The following is a 25906-nucleotide window of genomic DNA, read 5'->3' on the forward strand; positions in this document are numbered from 1 at the left end:
CTGATTGACAAATTAGGTGCTGCCAAATTCTTAAGTACCTTTGACTTAACTGCAGGGTACTGGCAAATCAAAATGGCACCAGGAGCAAAAGAAAAGACAGCATTCTCCACACCTGATGGGCATTATCAGTTTACTGTTATGCCCTTAGACATTGTAAGTGCAGGGTAGCCATAAGAGTATATGGTCTGGGAGACTGACATGCACGAACTCCACAGCACCATAATGGCTACACTGAAAACTTGGAAGTTTGGTATCAAACTTCTCAGCACAATAAATGCACACTGATGCCAGTGTACATTTTATTGTAACATACACCCCAGAGGGCACCTTAGAGGTGCCCCCTGAAACCTTAACCAACTACCCGTGTAGGCTGACTGGTTTTAGCAGCCTGCCACACTCGAGACATGTTGCTGGCCACATGGGGAGAGTCTCTTTGTCACTCTGTGGCTAGTAACAAAGCCTGTACTGGGTGGAGATACTTATCACCTCCCCCTTGCAGGAACTGTAACACCTGGCGGTGAGCCTCAAAGGCTCACCCCCTTTGTTACAGCACCACAGGGCATTCCAGCTAGTGGAGTTGCCCGCCCCCTTCGGCCACGGCCCCACTTTTGGCAGCAAGGCCAGAGGAGATAATGAGAAAAACAAGGAGGAGTCACTGGCCAGTCAGGACAGCCCCTAAGGCAACCTGAGCTGAGGTGACTCTGACTTTTAGAAATCCTCCATCTTGCAGATGGAGGATTCCCCCAATAGGGATAGGAATGTGACCCCCTCCCCTTGGGAGGAGGCACAAAGAGGGTGTAGCCACCCTCAGGGCTAGTAGCCATTGGCTACTGCCCTCCCAGACCTAAACACACCCCTAAATTCTGTATTTAGGGGCTCCCCAGAACCTAGGAACTCAGATTCCTACAACCTAAGAAGAAGAGGACTGCTAAGCTGAAAAACCCTGCAGAGAAGACGGAGACACCAACTGCTTTGGCCCCAGCTCTACCGGCCTGTCTCCCCCATTCTAAAGACACTGCTCCAGCAACGCTTTCCCCAGGGACCAGCGACCTCTGAATCCTCAGAGGACAGCCCTGCTCTAGAAGGACCAAGAACTCCCGAGGACAGCGGCTCTGTTCACCCAAGACTGCAACTTTGTTTCAAAAGGAGCAACTTTAAAACAACTGCGTTTCCCGCCGGAAGCGTGAGACTTGCTACTCTGCACCCGACGCCCCCGGCTCGACTTGTGGAGAACAAACACTTCAGGGAGGACTCCCCGGCGACTACGAGACTGTGAGTAGCCAGAGTTGGCCCCCCTGAGCCCCCACAGCGACGCCTGTAGAGGGAATCCCGAGGCTCCCCCTGACCGCGACTGCCTGCTCCTCAGATCCCGACGCCGGGTAAAGACTCTGCACCCGCAGCCCCCAGGACCTGAAGGATCCGAACTCCAGTGCAGGAGTGACCCCCAGGAGGCCCTCTCCCTTGCCCAGGTGGTGGCTACCCCGAGGAGCCCCCCCCCTTGCCTGCCTGCATCGCTGAAGAGACCCCTTGGTCTCCCATTGATTCCTACTGGAAACCCGACGCTTGTTTGCACACTGCACCCGGCCGCCCCTGTGCTGCTGAGGGTGTACTTTCTGTGCTAGCTTGTGTACCCCCCGGTGCCCTACAAAACCCCCCTGGTCTGCCCTCCGAAGACGCGGGTACTTACCTGCTGGCAGACTGGAACCGGGGCACCCCCTTCTCCATTGAAGCCTATGCGTTTTGGGCACCACTTTGACCTCTGCGCCTGACCGGCCCTGAGCTGCTGGTGTGGTAACTTTTGGGTTGCTCTGAACCCCCAACGGTGGGCTACCTTGGACCCAAACTTGAACCCCGTAGGTGGTTTACTTACCTGCAAAAACTAACAAACTCTTACTCCCCCCAGGAACTGTTGAAAATTGCAGAGTCTAATTTTAAAATAGCTATATGTGATTTATGTGAAAAGTGTATATGCTATTTTGCTAATTCAAAGTTCCTGAAGTACCTACCTGCAATACCTTTCATTTGAAGTATTACATGTAAATATTGAACCTGTGGTTCTTAAAATAAAATAAGAAAATATATTTTTCTATACAAAAACCTATTGGCCTGGAATTGTCTTTGAGTGTGTGTTCCTCATTTATTGCCTGTGTGTGTACAACAAATGCTTAACACTACTCCTTTGATAAGCCTACTGCTCGACCACACTACCACAAAATAGAGCATTAGTATTATCTCTTTTTGCCACTATCTTACCTCTAAGGGGAACCCTTGGACTCTGTGCATACTATTCCTTACTTTGAAATAGTGCATACAGAGCCAACTTCCTACATCAGACAATTGAATTTGAGTTGGAACAATGCATGCTGGAACCATGCAGCCAAAACACGCGGTCGGAACAACGACCGTGTTATTACCACAAATACTTTTACCACGAATGCCTTAACAATGATTTTTCATTGTAAAGGCATTCCTGGTAAAGGCATGCGTAGTTCCAGCACCCAACCCCCCACCTCTAAAAGAATTGTACCCCAAACCCCCACACTCCAACCCTAAAAACAATTCTACCACTACCCAAACCCCCAACCCTAAAACTTAAACTACGCCGCCCCTAAAACTAACATGACCCTCCACCCCCCTAAAAATTTAAAATATCCAACCGACCACTCCTGCCCCTAAAACTACCCCAACCCCCACCCCTAAAAATTAAAAATACCCTGACCCCCTAAAACTACAGCGACCCTCCACCCCACTAAAACCTAAACTACCCCGATCCCCCCACCCGCCTCTAAAAACAAAAAAAACCTGACCCCCCACCCTGCCCCTAAAACTACAGTGACCCCCCATCCCTGCCCCAAAACTACCCCGACCCCGCCACCCCACCCCAAAAAACAAAAAATACCCTGACCCCCCATGCCCGCCCCTAAAACTACAGTGACCTCCCACCCCTAAAACTACTGCAACCCCCATCCTGCCCCTAAACCTAAACTCGCCCGACCCACCACCCCTAAAAACTAAAAATATCCCCACCCCCCACCCTGCCCCTAAAACTACTGTGAACCCCCACCCCGCCCCTAAAACTAAAAATGCCCCAACCCCTCACCCCCGCCCCAGCCCCACTTACCTGATTGCATCCTCCGACGAAGCCGACTCCCTTCTTCTGTGCCTTAACACGCATGTGCGTTGTTCAGCACATGCCTGGTTAGGGCACAGAACAACAAAGTCATGGTTAACGAAAGCGCTGTTCCACTTTCGTTGTTCATGACTTTGTTGTTCGGGAGTCGCAGTCGGGTATGTTTACCCAGCCAATTATGTGAGTATCATCAGGAGAGGGGCTTTGGCTCCACACACATGTTGGGAACCAGGATTACATGTTTTGGTTGGGTAGAAGTTGTGTGCTTCCACAAAAAGTATGCGGGAGGAGGGCAGTCATTAACCTGCATGAATTTTTAGGTCTGGCTTGACAGTGAATCTGGTGCCTGACTTTTAAAACTCCACCAATTTTATTCTACTGTTCTATGCTTCCACACAAATAAATATCCATTCCATGCTACTTAATTGTAATGCTTCACATTACAATGCAACATTCCTTTAAAGCCTTACCTATTGCCATTGCCAATGCTTGTTTACGCTTGCAGCTTCTTTCGTATCCTTTGAATTGTGGAACCCTTGCTATAAATTAGAGCAGATCTTGCTGATTAATTTTGACTCAACGATTTTTGGTGAATTGTGATTGTTTCCTGTTTTAATAAGTAACTCCAATACTGCCTTACAATTGTGTATATTTGTTTTATGGTTATTTAACCAAATTAAAGTGAATGACTGACTGGAATACTATCAACAGCTTGGTTTTGTTGTTTCCTATGTTTGCATATATATGTGCAAATAATGTTGTCGAACCAAGAGCAAAATATGCGGAATGGACTGCAGTGAGGGTTTGTGAGTTGCTACTGAACTCACCCTGCAGACCAGTACCCAGTGTCAAATACTAATAGTGTCTCCATAAACTAGTAAAATTGGCCTACAACTCTTGGAGAGTTATTCTGCAGCTGTTCACAAATACTTTGCAAAGGTTTCTGTGGACAGCAAGTACAAAGCCCTAACCACATCTAAAATGGCAGCCTTTATGCTTAGCTACCCTATGATGCGGTGTACTGCCACCCAATTCACGATTGTATTGTGTATAAGGCCAACCTAAAGAGAGCGCTCATTCTTGGCAACACTACTGTATTAGCTGAGTTGTTAATCACACATTTTGCACTGCAGCTATGAGCCACAATGGATTGTATGCTATGTACATGCAAACCACATAGGTATAACGTTTGCAATTATGTCACTTTGCCACTAAGGTAATTTACAATAGCAGAGATACATCAGAGCCAAACTAAACAGATCTTCTGGGTAACACCAACGTTGCTCCACTCCACAGCAAGATGTCAGGAAAATCCAGCACCAACGTTCTCCTCTAGATCGGTGATGCATTTCACGGGAAAGGTTTTAGGAGTTTGTGTGGTCCAGTCTTGCCCAAAAGATGACAGACTTGCCGCAGTGTTTAGTGAAGTAGGTTCAACCACCCAACAACAGAGGTGGTGCCTGTGCTGTGGACCAGACGAAACTCATTGTCACTGTAAAGAAATCTCAAAACAGTGATCAGCAGATAAGATTGTTTATTCAGGAGAGACAGCTTCAATAGGTCCTAGAAAAACCACTGGCAGCAACTTCCACCAGGGAGAACACTCAGCCCCAGCTAGGAGGACGTTCCACTGTTAACATAAAAAATCTAGCACACACCATGAACAATATCTGTACATCTCATCAAGGACCACAATTCACTAGCAGTAAGTGCATAAAAGGTAATGGTGTCCTGTGGTACCCGAGGCACTCACTATGATGATAAAAGATGCTGAATACATTTAACCTTAAGTATTTGCTACTAAGAATTGAATGAGACTATAGATGCCGCTCTATCATTACAATCACAGTATGATAATTCATTGACCTGCATCTCCCTGCTCACCCAAAGCTTTCATAGGCTTGTTAAGGTTCGCCTACCAGTAATCTAACCTTCCAGACCGAGACACATTTACTCACTGTGGCTCATTACAATACTAACAGCCCCCTGGAAGAGCTGCACATCATAGACATGCACCGCAGCCATATACACACATTCATACAATAGATTTATGTATTTCTCAAGTTTTACATAGCATTGAAAAAACTCAGTAGGTGTCAGAGTGGTTTAGATGGGCCCAGGTTAAACTGTGATGAGTTGGCATGAGTAGCTTATTCATTATTGATTTCTCATTTGCATCCAAGTGCTGGTTATTTAGGATGTTCTTCTAGAATTGTCCATTTTAAATGCAAGTATGAGCTTAAATACATAAATTATCAAAAGATTGTTTCTAAAGGATGTAAAATGTCTTGTTCCAAACCCAAGTCTAATGTAGGTCCCGAGGGCCAGATCCATTTCAGATTTAGTGATAATCATTAAGAATGCAAATGATGTTACATAGAAATTAATGCTAAGTTTATGTTACGTGTATATCCTGATAAATGGGCATGGGTCCTGCCTCCGAACGATCCTGAACCAAAACATATTCGAAACAGACTGACCCATTTATATATAGCGGCATATTAGAGAAAAATGGCGCTACTTTTCTTGCGCCCTTTACCGTCCCCCTACCTCCACCATGTGTGCACCGTGTTTAAAATACGGCGCACCATGGCGCAGGGTAGGGGGCAATAGCGTCATTTTTTATGACGCTATTGATGTCCTCTGCGGACTACATAAGGGCCCATTGAAACCAATGGGAGCCCCCGTGTAACGCCTGCTCTGAACAGGCGTTAAAAGTGCCGAAAATAATGACACAAGGAAATCTCTTAGATTTCCTTGTGCCATTTTTCCGGCCCCCCATAAAGGGGGAACACCCCCTTTTCATTCAATATGCCTGGTCCAGGCATAATGTAGCGCAAAGGGTTACAAAGTGACGCAATGCATGCATTGCGCCGCTCTGTAAATATGGTGCAGGGATGTTGGGCCACATTAGCATAAAAAATAATTACGTTAAAGTGGCGCAAGGTGGAGCTAGGGGCTCATAAACATGTCCCATAGTGTGGATGCTGTGATGGGTAACAATCAACAATTCGCATAGGCTGTGCCATTAGGCGTAGTGATAATATAAGTTAAGGTGTAGGCTATAACAATGTAATATATTCTGAATAAAAGAGAAAGAATGAGATGGCTTTGAACATTCATCAGCTCCAGGGATGTTGAATATTTCTGAAAGTATATTTTAAGTTGGACTGTGTGCTCCACACCTTTCTAATGTAGAACATTTGTAGTTCATGCTGTTTTACGTAGAGTGTTGAACTTTGTACCCTCAGGTAACAACATCTACTTGGTATGAACATTGCAGGGAGGCGTTTCTGGGGAACTGCACTGAATGTAAGAAAATACAGTTTGACAACAAGAGGCTGTGATTTGGTTTGAAACAGAATTGAACACAAACATCTTCCATTCCACTGGCTAAAATTATGACTTGTTCAGCAGATCTACAGCACAATGCCTGATGTAGAAGGTAATGCAGAGCGGCTGCTCTTGCAATTGCAAAACATAGCAGTTTTCCGAATTACCTGCCAGGCTGGAGTGCTTGTCACAACCGGTTATTCTGCACGGGAAAGGAAGCGCACCTTTAATGAGCAGTGGGCACCACTCCAGACCTGCAGGCAAAAAGCAAGCGTTGGCGAATGCTCGGCTTGCTTGCTTTCTCCTTGCTAAATGGGGCGCTTACAGCAAATGACTCCATGCAGAGGCCTCGTAAAAAAGCACTTCCTCTCAGACTACAGGCGCAAAACAGCAGTGAATACCGGATGGCATTTCGGCACCATTGTTTGGTCTGTGTAACAAACCTGTCAACTACAGTCAAAAAATCACCGCGTGAGGAGGTGGCGGGGCCTTGGAGGGGACGGGGCTTCGTGCCGAGAAGTACCTGTAAGGCACTTTTAACCCAGCCCCACCCCAAACCCACTCCTCCGAAGAAAAAGTAAAAAAGCTTGCTAGGCTGGTAGCGATGTCCTAGGGTGTGTTCACACCCCTTAATGGACGTCTGCAGTTGAAGGCTTATGAAAATGAGCTGAATATCCACTGTATACAGTGTTATTCAGCTTGTTTTCCAAGCCACCATGTGATATCAGCTCCTCGCCGGAGGACCGTGTGAAGGGAGACAATATTGTATGTCCCACCGTGGCACCATGTGAGTTGGCAAGTCTGGTGTAACGAGAGACATTTTAAGACTTAGGACTCATTTAGAGTTTGGCGGAGAGGGTACCCCATTGTAACATTGACAGAGTGGCTGTCCACCAATGGGAAGGGCTACCTGTCTGATTTACAGAAGGGCGGATCTTAAGTATGTCAGCTTCTCGTCACATACATGCTCCCCCAACGGCCTGATGGTTTGGGCATTTGATCACCTGCCTGATTTAGAGTCAGTGGTTGATTTTTATCTCCCTCATTGGTGTGGAAAAAATGGCAGTAATGGCAGTAAATATGTTTAAATGATCCCCACAGGAAGAGAGTTTCTGAGTCATTATTCAACTGGGCCAGCAGACATCTTTGAATTCGGAGTACAGTTACTCCCTCAAGGCAACAAAGGGGCTTATTTACAAGTGGCTTGCACCATCGGTGTGTTACTTTTTGTAATGCACTGGCAGCACAGGCCATAGGCCCATATCTACAAAGCCAGGCAAAGCCACTTTGCGTTGCTTTTCTTCACCTTGTAGATATGGAGTGAGACAATGCAGCACAAGTTGCTGTATTGCCTTACTTTGTGTCAAAGAGGCGATCCACGGGTGTTGGTGTGGGTGTTCCCAAGTAACACCCATGGATTTTGACGCATACCCAGATTTACAAGATTTTGTAAACCTGTGAATGTGTCAAAAGCCTACGCCTCCGCAGGGGAGGCGTAAGGGAGGTGTAACAAGGAGAAGTAACATTATTTCTCCCTGTTTTTTTTTTCTCTTTCTATGTGTGCTCCATTCTGCAGCACACATAGAAGGAGGAAAATGCCTCCTTTGGCTGATTTTGTGCAGGAAGGTGTCCCTTCCTGAACAAAAGTAATCATCCCTACAATGCAGACATCCATGCGCCATGGTGCACGGGTGCCTACGTTGGCACATAGCAGCCCATTGTGCATCGTCACTGGGGGGAGGGACAGGAATGGGCCGTATCTCATAGATACCGCACATTCCTGCCCTTTTCTTTTGGCACAGGGCAGCACAGCAAGAATGCATACCGAGGTGCCCTACACCAAAACCTCGTAAATGAGATCCAGAGTATTTTACTCCATCACCCTCATATAGTAAAGAACGTACCCCAAACTCTAAATCACGCCCTTTGTGTCTCTGGAATTGATGTAAGTGATGTTTAGGGAGAGCGAGGACAAGGGACAGTATCTCTCTTTGGGCATAATTTGTGTGCAATGCTTTCTTTGCGGTGAGCTTCATGACTTTGGGGCTTAGTATTTATGTTTAAGCTGGACTTGTCAGGAAAACTGCGTTGTTGCCAATCTGCAGCATTGAGGTCTCCCTTAACCTGGTATTAGTTACTTCTGTTGTGCATTAACAGGGAAGGTCTTCTCTCTGTTGTGTTTTGCCCACTGTTTTAGTTTTCATGATACTGCGGGTAAGACAGGTTCTGTATGTGTTAGTGATAGCATGAGGTTGCGTGCATCAGGAGGATGAAGGTCTTTTGCACAAGAACAGCCTGGCAGAGGGCTTTTGTCTATACTCAGCTACTAGGTGAATATGGTGAGAGGTGGCAGAGGAGACAGGATGACGTTCACAAGGAGCGGGCTGTTTGGAAGTGAGGTTGTGTTGGTTTTATGGTTTCAGGGGATGTACCTGGAGGGATTTATGGTTGCAAGGCTTATACATAGGTTATAATATTCGTGTAGAGAGCTATTCTAATAAAGCAGCTTTTTGCACTTTAAAAATGCCTGGCGGAGTGTTTTGCTGCGCTGGAGAATGCAGACAGTAGGTTAGATATCAGCCAGGGGCATGCCTCTCCATCCACTCTAATTGGGATCGCATGCTGCTGTTCCTAAGACTAGAGATTTCTCCTTGTCACACACCTGCACATAGCTCTTCATTATCCTTACCCATAGGTAGTGATAGACATATTGACTTGAGAGGCACTAAGGTATTGCCTGAGGATCATTCAACACTGATTTTTAATAACCAATAAAATGTTCTTGCTTGTGGTTGGCTGAGTATATTTAGTGAGGCCATGTAAGCTAAGGAAATTCTCACCCTGAGCTAGTATTTCCCGGCCGGAGAGGTAGGTTCACAGTAAAATAAAAACTAGCATTATTTTGATTTTTTTCATAGTATTGAAATGCTAGTTACAGATAACATAATATTGAAATGCACATCAGATGTGTGCCATGGAGTGGACTGAAATTCTACTGCACATTACCTAGGTTGTCCAGCCTGTAATCGTGCTTTCCTCACATATCTTGCCAACCCCAAATGGGCATTAAGGAAGCTGCCCTGACATCATCTGACCACTGTCTCTCTTAGAGTAGAATACTGCCTGGAGGAACTTCCACTGGTTATGTACTGCTGGTTCAAGCATTTCTGTCATTTAATTTTTACTTCTCTCTTTAAATGAATATTAACATATTAATATACCAGTCTGATGACTCAAAAACAAATTATGCTGTTACATTGTGACATATGTACTTGAGGCATATCTCTCAACTCGCACTCTTAAAGGAACACTTCAGTATCACTTAATGAGTTAATTGAAGTTAGAATTCATAAATGGGTATGACAAAGAGGAACTCCATTTCCTATGCAGAGAAGTTGATAAGCGAGCATGTGTGGCTCATGCAGCCTTGGAAGGAATAGCAGCAGAAAATGGAGCTATCTGTCAAAAGGTCAAACTCTACAGAACATTTTTGGATGCTCATAACTGAGGAGATTCTTGCACATATGTAAACGATAGGGTTGAAGTTGCATTTGCTGGAATTGGTAGGAAGCATTCAGAAATGGGGTGACATGCAAAAGATCAGAACAGTGAGGCAATTAATTGAGACTGAAGAAGAAAGACAGTGATGCTGGAGGGGCAGATGGAAGGGCTAGTTAACACAATTCAAAAGTTAGGGCATACCCCTTCAGGGATGTACAAGGGGGTGCATATGTGCCTGTACCCTGGAGTTTTGCTCATCTTTTCACATTTACAACTCAGTTTCCAAAATTAAAAGAAAAGCCGGACCTGTTTGTAAGTTAATAGATTTGTGAACATTTTGTAAATGTTTTGGGAGGACCTGAATACTTTCTTTGACGTTGTTGTTCCAAATGATTTGTGGGCTGGGCATCAGGTGTCTATGCAGTGGCCAAATGCAGAACCACAAAGGCCTCCACAAACACATATTCCCTCTGCTGTAGTTATGGAGAAGTATAATCAGATGATTCATGTTTTGAAAGCCTAGGTTACCTAGACACAGCTTGATTGGCTGAAGATAATGAGGACTACTCAAGTGTCTAAAGAGTCGGTGCATGCCTATTATCAAAGATTGATGCAGGTAGCTTGCATGCATAGTGGCATCGAATATCCCTAACAAGCAAATCTCCGTAATTCTGTGTCACAGTACATTCTTTGTTTCAGTCCAGGGATTACTTCACACATCCAGCAGAATGTTATTTGCAGGCAATCAAAGTCTTTGAATGAAACCCTGCAATACAAAAAAATGATTTAGAAGCTAGACAAATGAAAACTAAGGAGAAATTTATGTTGGCTCAGACCAAGGTAGCTCGGAAAGAATTTCAGAATGATCTGTACATGGCAAATCCTAGCCTTGACTCTAGAAGGGGTAACGGAATGCTGAGAGGGGGATATCAATGTGGTAGCCAAATGATGCAGGGTGGAAATGGCATTCCACAAGGCAGCGGGGAAAGAGTGAAGTTTGATCCTCATTCAGGAATAGATATGACCATATTAAACAAAATTATGCTCTATCATTATTGTAACAAATTGGGCAATAGGAAGCGTGAATGTAGATATTAACTAAATGGAAAGCAGATTGGTGGTCAAGAACCTAACGTGACCAAGCCCATTTAATGCATCAAGCTCTACGTACCCCAGGGTCTAATGCAAACTCGAGTTCTAGAGCTCAACTGAAGGAAATTGGGTTACTGTTTGATTGGGGTCAAATCCTACTCAAGCTGCAACCACAATTCGGGAAAAGGTGAAGTTACAAGTAACCCCAAATTAACCTGTGTTTAACCCTATGGTAGCTTGGCACAAAAGCAGTCACACTTAATTTAAAGGCAATGTGTCAAGTATTTATGCAGCACTTCAAAAAGTAATAAGATGAAACACAGCACAAAACAAATCCCACAATAATTTTAAAACCAGAGTAGAATTTAATAAATAATTTAAGGCCACAATTACAAAAACCCACTCAATATTACCGGAGATATACAATTTTAAAGACTTAAGTGAAAATAGCACCAAAAAACACAATGCGCCAATTGTGTATATCTGGTTGCATAGGTCTGGGACAAAGTCACAAGTTCAGGCCAACTGCATGGAGTGCAAGCCAGCTACAGGGACCCAATTATCCCACTAAACAAGACAATCTTAAATCCTGGTTGCAGAGCAATGCAGAGTTCTGTCTATGAGGCTTCTGATCAAGAGGCCAGCCAACTAGCCCTTGGAGTCACTCTGGTGGTCCTGGGTTCAAGATGTCAGACCAGCCCTTAACTCGGGTAGCAGGGCAGCATGGCAGCACAGCAGGATAGCAGAGTGTTAGTTCTTCTTGAAGCAGAGCAGTCCTTCTTCTGAGTCTTCCACAGTTCCAGATATTTATACTGAAGATTTGTAGTCTGAATGTCCAATATTTATACCTGGTGCTCACTTTGGAGTAGAAGAAGCTTCTAAAGGTTTCCACCCACCAGAGCACCAGAGGTGCTTGAAATTTCCTGCCTCCCTGCCAGGGCCCCAGGCCTGGGGTCACAATAGATTGGTGTCAAACCCTTTGTGAAAGTGCAGAGACAGAGACTTTGTTGTGTGCAAGTCTGGTAGGTGACAGCTCCTTCTCCTCATTAACTCAGCGTGGCCCATCCTGCCAGCACCTAGCTTCTCTTTTTCTCACTCTCTGGGAGCAGTACACAAAGGCCAACTACACCTAGTTACATTACCCAGGATACAGGCAGCAAACAGCAAATGGTTAGGACAAAAAACACCAAGTTTTGCAAAGTGACATTTTCAGAAATGTGACAAAAATTCTTACTTTACCATTAAAGAGAGATATAGGTGACAGATGGGCTTTGTGTATTCCCCCTCGACAGCCACACACAATGGGAACTTAGGTGTGACCTGATGGGCCATCCTGGCAGGATGGGAGGAAGGAGCTGGCCATAGCTTTACTAACCTGGATAGGCTGTGTCCTGTCCCCAAACAAAGGGCTGCATAACCCCCTGTAGTGACTTTAGAGGCAGGGCTGGAAGAGCTGGACCTCTGTGCACTTCAACAGTCTGTCTTTGAACTCTCCCCCACTTCAAAGTCCCAAATGGGTATAACTACTGGACCTCTGAAACCACCAACTCAGAACACTTCTGGATTCTGCCAGGAAGAAGGACTGCCTTGCTGATGAAGGACTGCCATTCTTCTGGACTGCTATTTTATTGGGCTCCTCATGTTTAGTGCTGCCCTGCTGCCTGCTGTTCCCCTGCATAGGTGAGAAGGACTGCACCTGTATCACTTGAACACAAATTGACTCCAAGGGCTAGCTGGATGGCCTCCTGATCCAAAGTCTCAGGGACATTACAAACATCCAACCACCCTGCTCCTGCACCTAGACTCTGCCGTCTGTGAGTCTGTCCTACCAAGTTGTGCCACCCCAGTTCTGGACTCTTATAAGTGAGTCTAAGGTGGTTGTTCAAGTGGAACCAACGCATCCTCTGCTATGGGAGCAGAAACGACTTTCGGAGCGGTTGCATGGAGAAAACCGATGCATCAGCTCTACTACATGGGTCAGAGCCAGCGCAACCAGGATCGCATCAATGCTGTATCTCATGTCTCAAAACAAGAGCATCACCCTCGGAACCAGCACTGCAGAATTGATCTCAGTACAAGGTCCTTGCATCCTGTAGATGGCAGCCTTGATGGCGACCATGACAATCTGCATTGCAGCCTCTGTGCCGCATTGCTACTACTGCACCTCAGCTCCCCGACGTCAATACAGTAGGAACACACACACCACAGGCTCACCTCATCTCGGGATTGACGCTTTGCACTTTCGTGTGGGAAAAAGCAATGCATTTCCTCTATTGCATGGTCCACAAACCGGATTTAAGGTACTTTTGGTAAGTGGGCCCGAAAGGGTCCCTGCAGCCAGCCCACGCTTCATCGTGGCTGGCCTGAATTTTCTACTTTGCCCCGTTCCTGCACAACCAGACATCTTTGCTTGACGCGCTTCTGGCTTCAAAGTATTATTTTACAGTTTAATCTTTACAAATTTATAACTCAAGTTCCACCTATTTGATTTTTATCATTCTGGTCTTGTTTTGTTTATTAAATCTTACCCAGTATTACTAAACTGGTGTAGATTCATTTTGTGCAGTTTTCACTGTTTTACTGCTTGACATGTTACACAAATACTTCACACACAGTCTTAAGTTAAGCTTGACTGCTTAGGCTTTGCCTGAAACTCACAGTGACTAGGATTGTGGTTGCTGCTTGGCTAAGTCTCACACCAGAGTCAATCAACAACCCACTTTCTAACACAAACTGAATGGTGTGATTTACTGTACATCAGTTGGTGTCCAACTCCAAACACACCATGACGGTGGTGCTTTTCAGCTGAGGACATAGAGGCCCATTGTTGGACTGTTCCCCTTTTTGACAACAGAGGACCTGCCATCAGATCTAGAGTACTTCATGAAGGAGGAAGTCTGTGGTTACTCTGACAAGGACATTGGCTTGATCAAAGGTGTTGAACCCGTAAAAACCATGATTAAGCAGAGTTCTGAATACATTCAGACACTCCCATACAGCCTCTCACAAGAGGCGGTGGCTCGGATTGAACCCATGTTACAGCAGGGCATTTAAAAGAAGATTTTAGGGAGTCCCTGTAATTCCTAGGTCATGGGGATACAGAAATCAAACAAGAATTTGCAGGTAATACAGGACCTGCAAAATATTTTATATATAGTTGTCCCATATTTTCCTGTGGTACAGAAACCAGCTGTAATATTGTTCCAGATCCCTTGGGATGCTGAGTTGTTCACTATCATTAACCTGTGCCAAGCCTTATTTTCCATTCCACTGCATGAAGACAGCCAGTTCCTTTTCACGTTCCAGTTTAAAAACTAGAGTTCTGGCAGTTCCTCAGGGTATACAGAAAATCCCTGTATTTTCTATCAGATACTTAAAAATAATTGGAGACCTTGCTGTTGCCATGCAAATCAGTTCTAGCCTAGTACATAGTACATAAACAACTTATTAGTACTGTTGACAACACAAGAAACATATAGACAAGATATCATCACCCTGTTGCTCCATTTGACTCAATATAGACATAAGGTGCAATACTGTCAGAAAGAATCTTGCATCTAGAACATCTCATTGAGGAAGGAGCAGTAAAGATTTCTCAAAAGAGAATCTCTGTGATATTGCAAAGGAACTCTCCTAAAAAAGTCAGGATTTTCCTTGGAATGGTGACTGCTGACGTCAGTGGATTCCCAATTTTTCCCTAGTGGCTAAATCTCTACAAGCGCCTACACATAGACATGTGCCTGATCCTCTACCATTGAGCATTGAATGTGAAAAAGCCATTCTCAAGCTGAGAGAATTTCTCTATCATGGCCCAGCTCTATAAATGCCAGGTTATGAGATCCCGTTCATACTATATTGCTGTAAGATGGAAGGGTGCCCCTGTCAGTATTAACCTAAATGCATGGAAATTTCAAACAACCTGTAACGTATTTTTTAGCCACTCTTGACCCAGTAGCCACAGCATTAGCAGGTTGCCTAAAAACAGTGGCCACAGTTGATGTCAGCATTCAGCAATGTGAGAGCATCGTCATGAGATACCCTCTTACAGTCATTGTCCCCTACTCCATCAAATCCTACTCACCCGTGCTCAAACCCAAGACAAGATCAACAGCCAGTTTACAAAGTATAAGCACGTTATCCTCACTGCGGTGAACATCACTCTGTGGAGGTGCTCCCATATCAACACTATCACACTAGTGCCATTACCTGTTCATGATCAAAATAATGATGGGTTTATAATGAATGCCTTTCGTGACAGCATTGTCTACCAAGCCAAGACTTGATATGAAAGATGTTCCTCTGGAAGAGCCTGATTACATGTTGCTTGTGGTCAGCTGTTGCTTGAGAAATGATCAAGGGATTCTGAAAGCAGCTTGTGCTGTTTGCACCTGAGAAGGTGTAATGGAAGCCTCATGTTTGTTTAATGTAACCTCTGCACAGGTGGCTGAACTGATCAATCTCTAAACCACCTGTGCAAGAGCCAAGAGTCTGTTGCGTCTCTGACAATTTAGTAGTTGCAATCAATACTGATAGCCAGTATTGGTTTGGTGTGGTCCTCAATTTCGGGCAGTTATTGCCTCAGCAGGGTTTTATGATCTCACCTGTCTACCCCATCTGGAATAGGCACTGTATTTTGAGCTGCTTTAATGCCTTGCAAATGCCTCCTGAAGTAACTGTTGTGAAGTGTGCAGCACACAAAAGTGGAAATTATATTGTGTCTGCTGGCAACGGCTATGCAGTGAAATAACCAGATACTGGGCTCCTGGATCATGCACTTTCAATGAAGACTATTTAAATGTATCTAAGAGTGATACTTCTATGAGCCTCTTGCTGACTGTTGTTGATAAGTGGTAAGAGGTGAAGAGACTGCAGGAAATAGCATTAGAGTATGAGCAGGAAGTGGATCAGAACAAGATGTAGTATGAATGTGGATGAGGTTTGCGTTTCCATAGATGGCCACCCGGTGTTGCCTAACTGGATGTTGCCTGCTATGGCAAGTTATTCCATGGTGCTACTCACATAGGCCAAGGCACAATGGTTTGTCTCTTTTTCACTTACTGTTTCAACCCCAGGTTCCATGTGGTTGCAGCAGAAGTATGTCACAGATGTTCCACATGTCAGTAGATAAATACAGGGATCCACATGTCAGTAGATAAATACAGGAAGGATGTTTTCAGTGATTGCAAGTCACAAGTGAGATCAGTTGATCCTTTGGTGGTCCTTTCAACAATATACAACTGTATTTTGTCAAAATGCATGTTTGTAACGGGCTCTGCTACATTTCGGTGGTGGTTTGCCTCTCTTCCTGATGGATTGAGGCTTACCCAACTGGGAAAAATGACAGTCTTTGTGTGACCAGGCTGTTGCTAAGGGAATCGATACCTTGTTTTGTGATCCCAGTGTCTCTGGAATCAGATTGTGGCAGTCACTTCAAGAATGAAGTGATGGAACTTCTGTGTGCCACTTTATACGTTGATCAGAGGTTCCACTGTAGTTCCACACCTGAGGCTTCAGGTGTCGTAGAACAGAGTGATGGGATGCTGAACTCCCGCCTTGCTAAAGTGTGAACATCTAGATCTCTGAGATGGCTGGATGCCCTTCCTTTGGTACTGATGGGTCTGAGGAGCATCTTGGATTTGAGGGCAGGCCTTTACCCCATGAAATTCTCATGGGCAGAGCCTTGATACTTCCTGGTATGCCTGCCACTGTGCTTGTGAATTTTACAGATGGCATGATTCTTGACTACTGCAAAGGTCTTGTTAATGTAGTGCATTTTGTCTCTCGCCAGGTTGAGTTGGCGACTCCCCTTCCAAGGTAAAAACAGTAACAGGACCTCAGTCCTGGCTACTGGGTTTTGGTGAAGAAGCACATGAAGATGTTGTGCTTAGATCCCTAATGGTGTGGTCCCTAATTCTGGTCAAGAATACTGCTGTTAAGTCTGTAGGCCTCCCAAACTGAATTCATGCCTCACACACCCTAAGAATGAGACAAGCTGGAGAAGAAGTGGTGACATCCACTACTGGCTCTCAAAGGCCAAACCTAGTGCAACTCAGAGGGTGAGGTAGAAGAGTGTGCACAAGTGTCTCAAAGGGAATGAGCCAAGGGTAGCCACAGTGACCTGAGTTGAAGACAGAAGTCTGGAAGAGACAAGCAGTGTTACCAGAGTCTGCCAAGAAACAAAAGGCAGACAAGGATTGGGAAAGACAAAGAGTTTCTGACATCCCATTAGTCATCAACAAAGATACTAAGACCAGTGAACTAAGTGACAGTGACATTGAACAGCCGTAGTTAGAAGATCAAGGAGAACATGGGTATGTCATTGAAGATACTCAGCTCCTGAGTGGAATTATTTTCCTGGAAGTGAAACTGACTTGAGAATACATGAGATTGAGAGCTGGTAAATTGTTTTTGAAGAACCTCTGTGATTAAAACGACCAAGTGTAAAACCTGACCAATTGATTATTTTGACTGAACTGAAGTCAGCTGACATTCTGAATGAATTAACTTTTAGAGTGAACTTTGTGATGACTTTTAGGGCCCAGTCTCCTTTGGAAAAGTAGGGGTGTCATTCTACAAGAAGATTGATGTAGGGTTCAGGATTGACTTTGAAGTAGCTAACTTGTTATACATTGTGAATAAGTCAGTAGTTTTGCTGAATTGCAAAAGAAGAAGCAACCAGTAGAAATGTTTGCCTTATATTTTTTTGCACCTTTCATTTTTCTTTTCTGATACACGAGAAGCAATGTTGATGCTTTAACTAAGCCATCATAGATAGTGGTCATATTATCAATCATTTGTATCATTCCTATTGTGAGAAATTGGGTTGTCAGTTGACTGGGGTGTGAGCCCTGGTCAAGCAACAGCCACAGTCCCTAGCAGGTTGAACCACAAAAAGTCACCAATGCAACCTGTGCTTAACCCTGGGTAGCTTGGCACACCCAGGCTAAACTTAGAGACAATGTGTTAAGTATTTGTGCAGTACACAAACAGCAACACAATGACAACACAACCCAATAAAAACTTCAAACAATTTGGAAAAATAGAGAATTGTTTTATAAATTAGTTGAGACCAAAATCATCAAAATCCAATTAGTAGAACCAGCGTTACAAATTTAAAAAATGTTAAGCATAGAATAGAGCTTAAAAACAAAAAAGTGCCAACCGGGGACATCTGTTCACGCTAGACCAGGTCAAAGTCAAATGTTAAGGCCGTCCGCGATGGAACGCGGGTCGGATATTCAAAGTGGATTGGACCTGGTCACTGCTTACCTTCAGACCTAGAACATTTTTGAAGAAAAAGTCTCTGAGACGTTAGAAGTTCAGCTGGGCAAGGCTGCAGGAGTGTCCAAGGAGGGAGCAACATCATCGGATTGCTGTGGAGTGAGCCACGGTGAAGATTTTTACCTTCAGACTTAGCCATTGGGATGGAAGTCGAAAACCCCCAGCTGGACAAGACAGAAAGTTGTAGCCGAAGACAAATCCACAGGGTCAGATATGCCTTTCGCGAGGAGCTGCTGAAGAGGATTTGCTGCTGTGGAGAAGAATGTAGCAGGTGAAGCCACAACGTTAATCTGAACGACAATGCTCCTCAGGTGAATAGGTGATCAGATTGGTCATGGTCTCCTCCTGGTTTTCAGATGACTTTTGAGGCAAATTTTGTCCAAGTCCTCACTTTTGAGAATGGGTCTGCTGGTCACCCATAACACCACAACATTAGGGTCTAGGAGTGGGTGCACACCTCTTGGTGGTTCAGGACTCACACAGGCCGGGCCCAAGTGCAAATTTAAGATGGTAGGAGCCTGTTATAGCCCTCTGGCTCAGAACAATAGACCAGCTGAACTAGCCACTGGAGTCACTTCTGAAGTCCTGGGTGAGGCGCTGTATTGAGACCCAGTCTTATTCTTGGAGTATGTGTGATTTGTTTGTTCTTGATGGTAAAGAGAATGAAACTGATGAAATCAACTGAGGATATGGGATGTAAAGAAAAAGAGAAGAAACACAATGGGGAGAAAGGGAGGGCTGTGTCCATGATGAGTTTAAAGTGTTAAAGGAGTTGAAGTAATCTAGACGTAAGCAACAGCTGTCAGAAACCAGTTTCTAGACTGTCATGAAGGAAACTGGTGAATAATTTGTTTGATGGGTCTTCAAGCCATTTGAGGGGGGAATTCCTGATGCAGTATCACTATTTTTCGTCTGCATCTAATTATATGTTAATACATAAAACAAGTCACGTCAAGTTTAGTTGGTTTGGAACTTCAAGGAGGTCCACATACATTACAATGTGCACTTTCCTTTAAAACATTGAAGGAAAATTCAATACATTCATTGGGAGCATGAAAGTATGGAAATCACTAGCCCAGTATTCACAACAAAATCACAACAAAATCAGGGTCAGATTTATGGAGCCCTTGTGCTGTTCCAACACCAAATTAGCATTTTTTTTAATGCTGATGTGGCATTGGAAGGGGAAAAAATCAAACGCCATATTTACAAAATGGTGCAATGCTTGCATTGCGCCACTTTGTAACCCCTTGCACCACATTATGCCTGCACCAGGCATACTGTGTGCAAGGGGGGCATTACGAGGATAGGGGGGCCACAAAAAAGGCACAAAGGAATCTCTTACATTTTTCATGAATATGCCCCTCAGTATAAATTTGAGAAGCATTTAAATAAGTTAAACATCTGACGAAAAACAAATTGATTAGGGGATAAATAAATGTAGGGCTTCCGAAGACAATCGAACTGACAATTTCAGGAAAATAGGTCTCAGCCTTTTACAATGGTGCAATTTAAGAGCAGGGCAGACAAGTATAAGGTGATTTAAATCTTGAATACCATTCTGGCAGACAATACAGAGTTCAGAAGTTCCATACCATATAGATGCTACATAGTTTACAGGCAACATATCCAAATGAAAAAATTTCCAAAAATGTCTAACCCTCATGGGGCATATTCCATATTACGTATGGTTGTGTGTTTTTCATTATGATGTCTTTTACCTTTTGATAGCCCCTTTTCTTACCACAAGCCTCGCTGTCCAGATGAAAACCTATGATCTGTGAGGCTTGTTTTAAGCAGGCCTTTAACTGGGAGAGAAAGTACTAAACTTTGGTCAAGGCCAAGTTGGTCTATAGCATGGTTGAAATTCCTGTAGAATAAAGTCTTATCTTTCTTATCCATAAAGATTTCCTTTCTCACGTAGTACCTTACAGTGTCCCCTTCACTCTTTCGAGGTTAACAGCCCATCAGACAACCCTCGCCAAGCCTTGAGCATGAGTACTTTTAATTCCCAATTCCAGCCTTAGTGCTGCCACTGATACTGATATTACAAGTCCTATGTCTTCTCAAAACCTTCCCCTCAGGTTAATTCAGAAAGCCTCACCTATCAATGCCTATGAACTCCACTGCACATGGTAGGATAGTTGGTAAGTTGGCCTGTTAATGGCTAAAAGGTGATAGAAGTGTTGATGATCACTATGAATGGAATCAGTTATATTTAAATCACCTAGTAGAAGGAAAGAAGTATCCCCAAAAATACGATAGTTCAAAATAGCCTCACTTGATGGGGAATAAGAGGACTATGTCCCATTGGTTGTTAAAAAATCATTACTTCTCAGTTGATCAAGGAGGATCTTTCCTTTCTTATCGGTTATAATTTGAGATGGAAAGCATGTGAGGGGAATAAGCAAGGCCTCCTCTTTTTCTATCTCTCGCAATAAATTAAGAGCATTGTTGGAGATTTTGCAGTTTAAGCGCCTACTCCTGTCCGCAGAAATCTAAAACCCATAGGAAATAAATGGATTTATATTTCGGTGGACGGGATATCCGTCACGGTTGTCACGGAGTAACCCCTCCACTAAAATCTAAATTAGGCCCTGTGTCTCCAACCAAAATTACATGAAGGCCATTTTCCTTATCTAAAACATTTTTAATAAAGGTAAAGACCTTATACACAAGGATATTGAAGGAAGCATCAGGTGGGATATAAGAGTTCATTAATAAAATAGGGGCTGATACATTCCCCTCGCCATTGGGAAACAATATTACAGCTAAAAAGAGGTTGGAAGGGTCCTTAAAGCTCAAATATTCCCAATTAATCTTACTGGTAAGAAGGATTGCTAACCCCCCTTTTGCATGGTTTTTCCTAGATGCAGGAGCTTTACAATCTATAGAGAAAGGATTGTCACACTGGAGCTCGCTAAACCACCAGGGTGCGTATTTAGGAGCCCCTAGTGCAACTTTCGTGGCACCAAAGCGTTATTTGTTTAATGTTAAGGTGCTAGTAAAGTGGTTTTTTCCACGCACCATATTTACAAAGTGGCACAATGCATGCATTGATCGCTTTGTAATACCTTGTTCCACATTTTGCCTGCGCCAGGCATAATGTATGCAAGGGGGGCATTCCCCCATTGGGAGGGGGGTGAAAAAATGGCACAAAGAAATCTAAGATTCCTTTGCATCATTTGTTTCGGCATTTTTAACCCCTGCCCAGAGCAGGTGTTAAAATGAGGCTCCTATTGTTTTCAATGCTCTTCTAGGTGCTTTGCAAGATCAAGGCAACATTTTTTTATGCTAATCCAGCAAAGCGCCAAAATATCATAAAAAATGTTGATGCTAGTTCCCTAACTACTACCGTGGTGCACTGTATGTTAAATACGCCGCACACATGGTGGCATTAGGGGCATTGCGTACAGTGGCACTTTTCGTAAATATGCTCCCAGGTATCCTGGAGTAAGATTATATCAGCATTTAAATCCCTCAAAAAGTGCAGCTTCTCTTTATTTTTCATTATTCCTGCCACATTCCAGGAGACCACTTTTGATGCATTGCTACTTACAACGTTGTATTATGGGAGGTGGTACACGAACACTATTTAAAGCACTTGCCAACCAGTTCCATTTTTGAATTTCATCATTTACACAATCAACGTGAGCATTAGTAGCATTCCTATAGGTCCCAAGTTTCCCATTGGCTCCTACATGGACTTGCAACCTTCTCTGATCCACCACAGATCCCCCCTTAGTAGAACAAAACTACCAATCCCCATCTTAATTATACCATAAATTAGACCCGTTAGCGTGACATTCAACCTCCTCGTAAGCGGGAGTACTATGTTCACAAAAAATTGAGGTACTTATTTACAAGTGACCTGCAACACTTTTTGTGACGTACCGGTGGCACAGGCTGCTGAGCCATATCTACAAGGCCACGCAAAGCCACTTTGCATGGCTTTACATGGCCTTGTAGATATGGAATAAGAAAGGCAGCGCAATGCGCTGTGTTGCCTTACTTTGCATCAGGGAGGTGTTCCATGGGTGTTGCAGTGGGTGATCCCATGCAACACCCATGGATTTTGACGCATTCCCGTATTTACCAGGTTTTGTAAACCGGAGAAAAGGTCAGAAGTCTATGCCTACCCAGGGGTGGCGTAAAGGCAGAAATAACATTATTTCTCTGTGTTATTCCTCTTTCTATGTGTGGACACATAGAAAGAGGAAAATGTCTCTCATGATTCTTTTTGTGCAGGAAGGTGTGCCTTCCTCCACAAAAACAATCAACCCTCAATGAAGGCATCCTTGCACCATTGTGCAAGGGTGCCTGCGTTGGCGCATGGCAGCAACTTGTGCAGAAGCACAGGGGACAAGGACAGAAATGCGTCATACCTAGTTTTTATCCTTGCCCCCATATGTGACAAAGGCACTAATGAGATATCACTGCTTTGATTTCAATTCAAGTTCTTAATGTCTGCAAAACATGTAAGTAAAGCTGTGCAATACAGGATCAAATCAAAATCGAAGAAGGGGACAAAGTCTAGCAAGTGGGTATTAGCAGAGCAGAAGGAAGTGGGGTGAGCTTCCTGGTCAGATGATATCAGAATTGCTTTCGCCTTACAGGGTTCCACAAATGAAGCAGCCGCCGGGTTGAGGGATAAGGAGCAAACAGTAGGCAAAAGAGAGGACTGCATGTTGACTGTGCCAAGATCATTCCTTGCTTCAATGGGAGTAATAATAGGCATTGATGGGACCGAATTGAGCCACTTCTGCTGAATACCTTCGTTGGGTGCCTCAGACCTTTGTAAAATATTCTCCCCTTCTTGAAAATGTAGTTCTTTTGGAACTTTTTTTGAGATTATTCGATTCAATTTTTTCGTTTTGCCTTTGCACTTAGGCTGTATACCTCTGTTGGGGGACCACACTTAACTCTGGTCTAATTTTTGTCTTAAAGTTGAGAAAGACTTCACGTTCAAGATTTGAAGATGTCAGATTGCATCAAGGTGCAACAGAGTCCACAGAATAGGGATCAAAGAGGCATCTTATCACAAGTGTAGGGCTGTGCTCCTTAGATCCTGTTTTAGAGAAGTCCCCAGGTGCCTTAACAAGGCTTTCCTGCTTGCGAGCATAAATCTAGGCTATAAATGAGAGGGGAAGGAGCATTAATCCCACCTGCTGTAGATGCCCCAAAGGATAACCTTTGACAGGTAACTCTCAATTTGCCTTGATAGCCTTTTTCCTATTTTCATTAGTGCTGGTTAGTACCTTCGGGATCATAGAACCTTTGTCTTGAATAGAATCAGATGCTGCTACAAATTTTTCTAAGACAGCTAAGATAGAGAATAACATTCTCTCTAAACAAAGTAGTGAATCTGAAACTTGTGCCTCTTGGCCTGTGGGATTGATAAATTGCCAATTAATTCCAGATGAGGTATCACTGATATTTGAGACATTACCGTAGAGTGCTCTGAAGGCATTCTATTTAAAAGATGCAGGCCAGTTGTCAGTGGAGGTGCAAATTACGTTTTTGGATTGTTATATCTCTCTCGCCCCTTGCACCTGTTATTAAACTCTGAGTCTGTGTCTGGAAGGTAAATATCCTCTTTAAAAAAATAGAGCATTCCTCTTGGGTTATAGTCCTAGTTTGTCCCACGGGAGTGCTTGAAGGTCTCGAAGGAGCAGAGAGATTATCAGCTCTTTGACTGGGGAGGATCTGGGGGGGTACCTAAATTTGCGTTTAGATCATCTTGGTTTGATTTTTCTTTGCACCCAAAAAAGAAGATCTGATTCTTGCCATTAAAAACATTCATACGAATTTCTCTATTCCTCAAAAAGGTTAGATTTAGTTTTAATGCAGGCCCTTCAAATAATCAGGAGGCCAGAGCAATGTGTCCTTGCGGTCATCTTGTCTTTCTTCCCCTAAGATTGTTCCGTTTGCCTAATGGATTTATGCGCACTGGAAGATCACCCCAAGCTTAGTCCAATTATTTGAGAAAACTCTTAAATGATTAGAAGGAGATAGCAGCAGTAATCTTGCCAGGCAGTTTGTTATTCAGAGATTTTAAGATCGATCAAAACAGCTGAGAGGAGGGGAAAGTAACTAGGGAGAGGGAGGGACCACACACTACACCAAGACCTGGCTCGGCCACTGCCATGCGCCCAACCAACTGGCGAGGCCCCCCATAATGAGGGGCTTATGCCGTGCACATTGAAGTCCTCACCACTTTAGATCTTTCCTCCTCCTTCCACCATGGGGCAAGCCACACCACCACTGCCCAAGAAGAATTGGGTGGTGGTCAGGTCAAGATCAGAAGGGCTGATGCAGGTGATCAGGCTACAAAAGGCACAGTTGCAGCAGTGCAAGGCGAACACTCCTGCCGGTATTCCAGCCGCATGTCTCACAGTACAGAGGTCTGTCAGCCATCAGCCTTCAAGACAAATAAACAGACCTGCCACTCTTGCTTCCCAGGTGGTCAGTAACCCAATTTGAGCAATTAAAACCTTTTTTCCTCACAAGCAGCTTCACTCCACAGGGCAAAAATCATTGGATTGTAGAACTCTTGCTTCCCAGATGGTCAGTAGCACACTTTCTAAAGCCCTTTTTTCTCACAAGCAGCATCACTCCAAGAGCAAAAAGTGTTGAACTGCAGAAGCCACAGATTGATACCCTGTTCTGGACTCTTCAGGACTTTTTCGTGCAGGCAGTGCACTCTGCTATATTGCACCTCCATGAGGATCTCTGAGCGCCAAGCCGTGGCCCCGCCCAGGAACTAACCCTGGATCCCAGGCTGCACTCTCAGGCACAGGCTGTCCTCAAGATTCAGGCTCTCTGCCCTGCTCACCTCTCCTGCAGTGGGGCAGGAATCAATCAATCAATCAATCAATCAATCAAAAAAATGTATAGAGCGCTCTGCTCACCCGTGAGGGTCTCAAGGCGCTTGGGGGTGGGGGGCGGGGAGGGTCACTGTTCAAACAACCATGTCTTGTCTTTCTGAAGAGCAGGAGGTCTTTGGTTTTGTAGCTGTTGGTGGGGAGGGAGTTCGAGGTTTTGGGGTTTTGGGAATAAGCCAATCAGCCAAATCAGCAGGGCAAAGGATAGGGTGACCACTTGGTATTGAGGAAAATTCTGGACAGGATTGTAAAAAATTCAGGACAAAGGGTCAAAATTCAGGACAACAATTCAGGACGAAGGGTCAAAATTAAGGACAAAAATTCAAGAACCACTGCCAGTTTTACAGACACACCTAAGAGACGCCATGCCTCACTATGTTATCAGTGCATTTATTTACTCTTTTTTAACACAGCACTATTTATTCACTATGGTCTTTTTGTGATTGCCTCCTGGTATGCTACATTCAGGTATCACATTACGTCCTTGTTCAGTAGTAAATGAATGCCCTTCAGCACTGTGCAAAGGCCATCACCCCTACCCAAATCTACCCACTCTTTCTTGAAGAGAAAGATACAGCAAAGGTTTCTGAACATTTTAAAACCCCTGGCAAACAGTTTGGGAATCATTGATATAATTAACCTTATGCTAGTTTAAACAAATTGAACAAAAACATCTAGCTCACCC

Source organism: Pleurodeles waltl, chromosome 8 (genome assembly GCF_031143425.1).
Source record: "Pleurodeles waltl isolate 20211129_DDA chromosome 8, aPleWal1.hap1.20221129, whole genome shotgun sequence".
NCBI lineage: Eukaryota > Metazoa > Chordata > Amphibia > Caudata > Salamandridae > Pleurodeles > Pleurodeles waltl.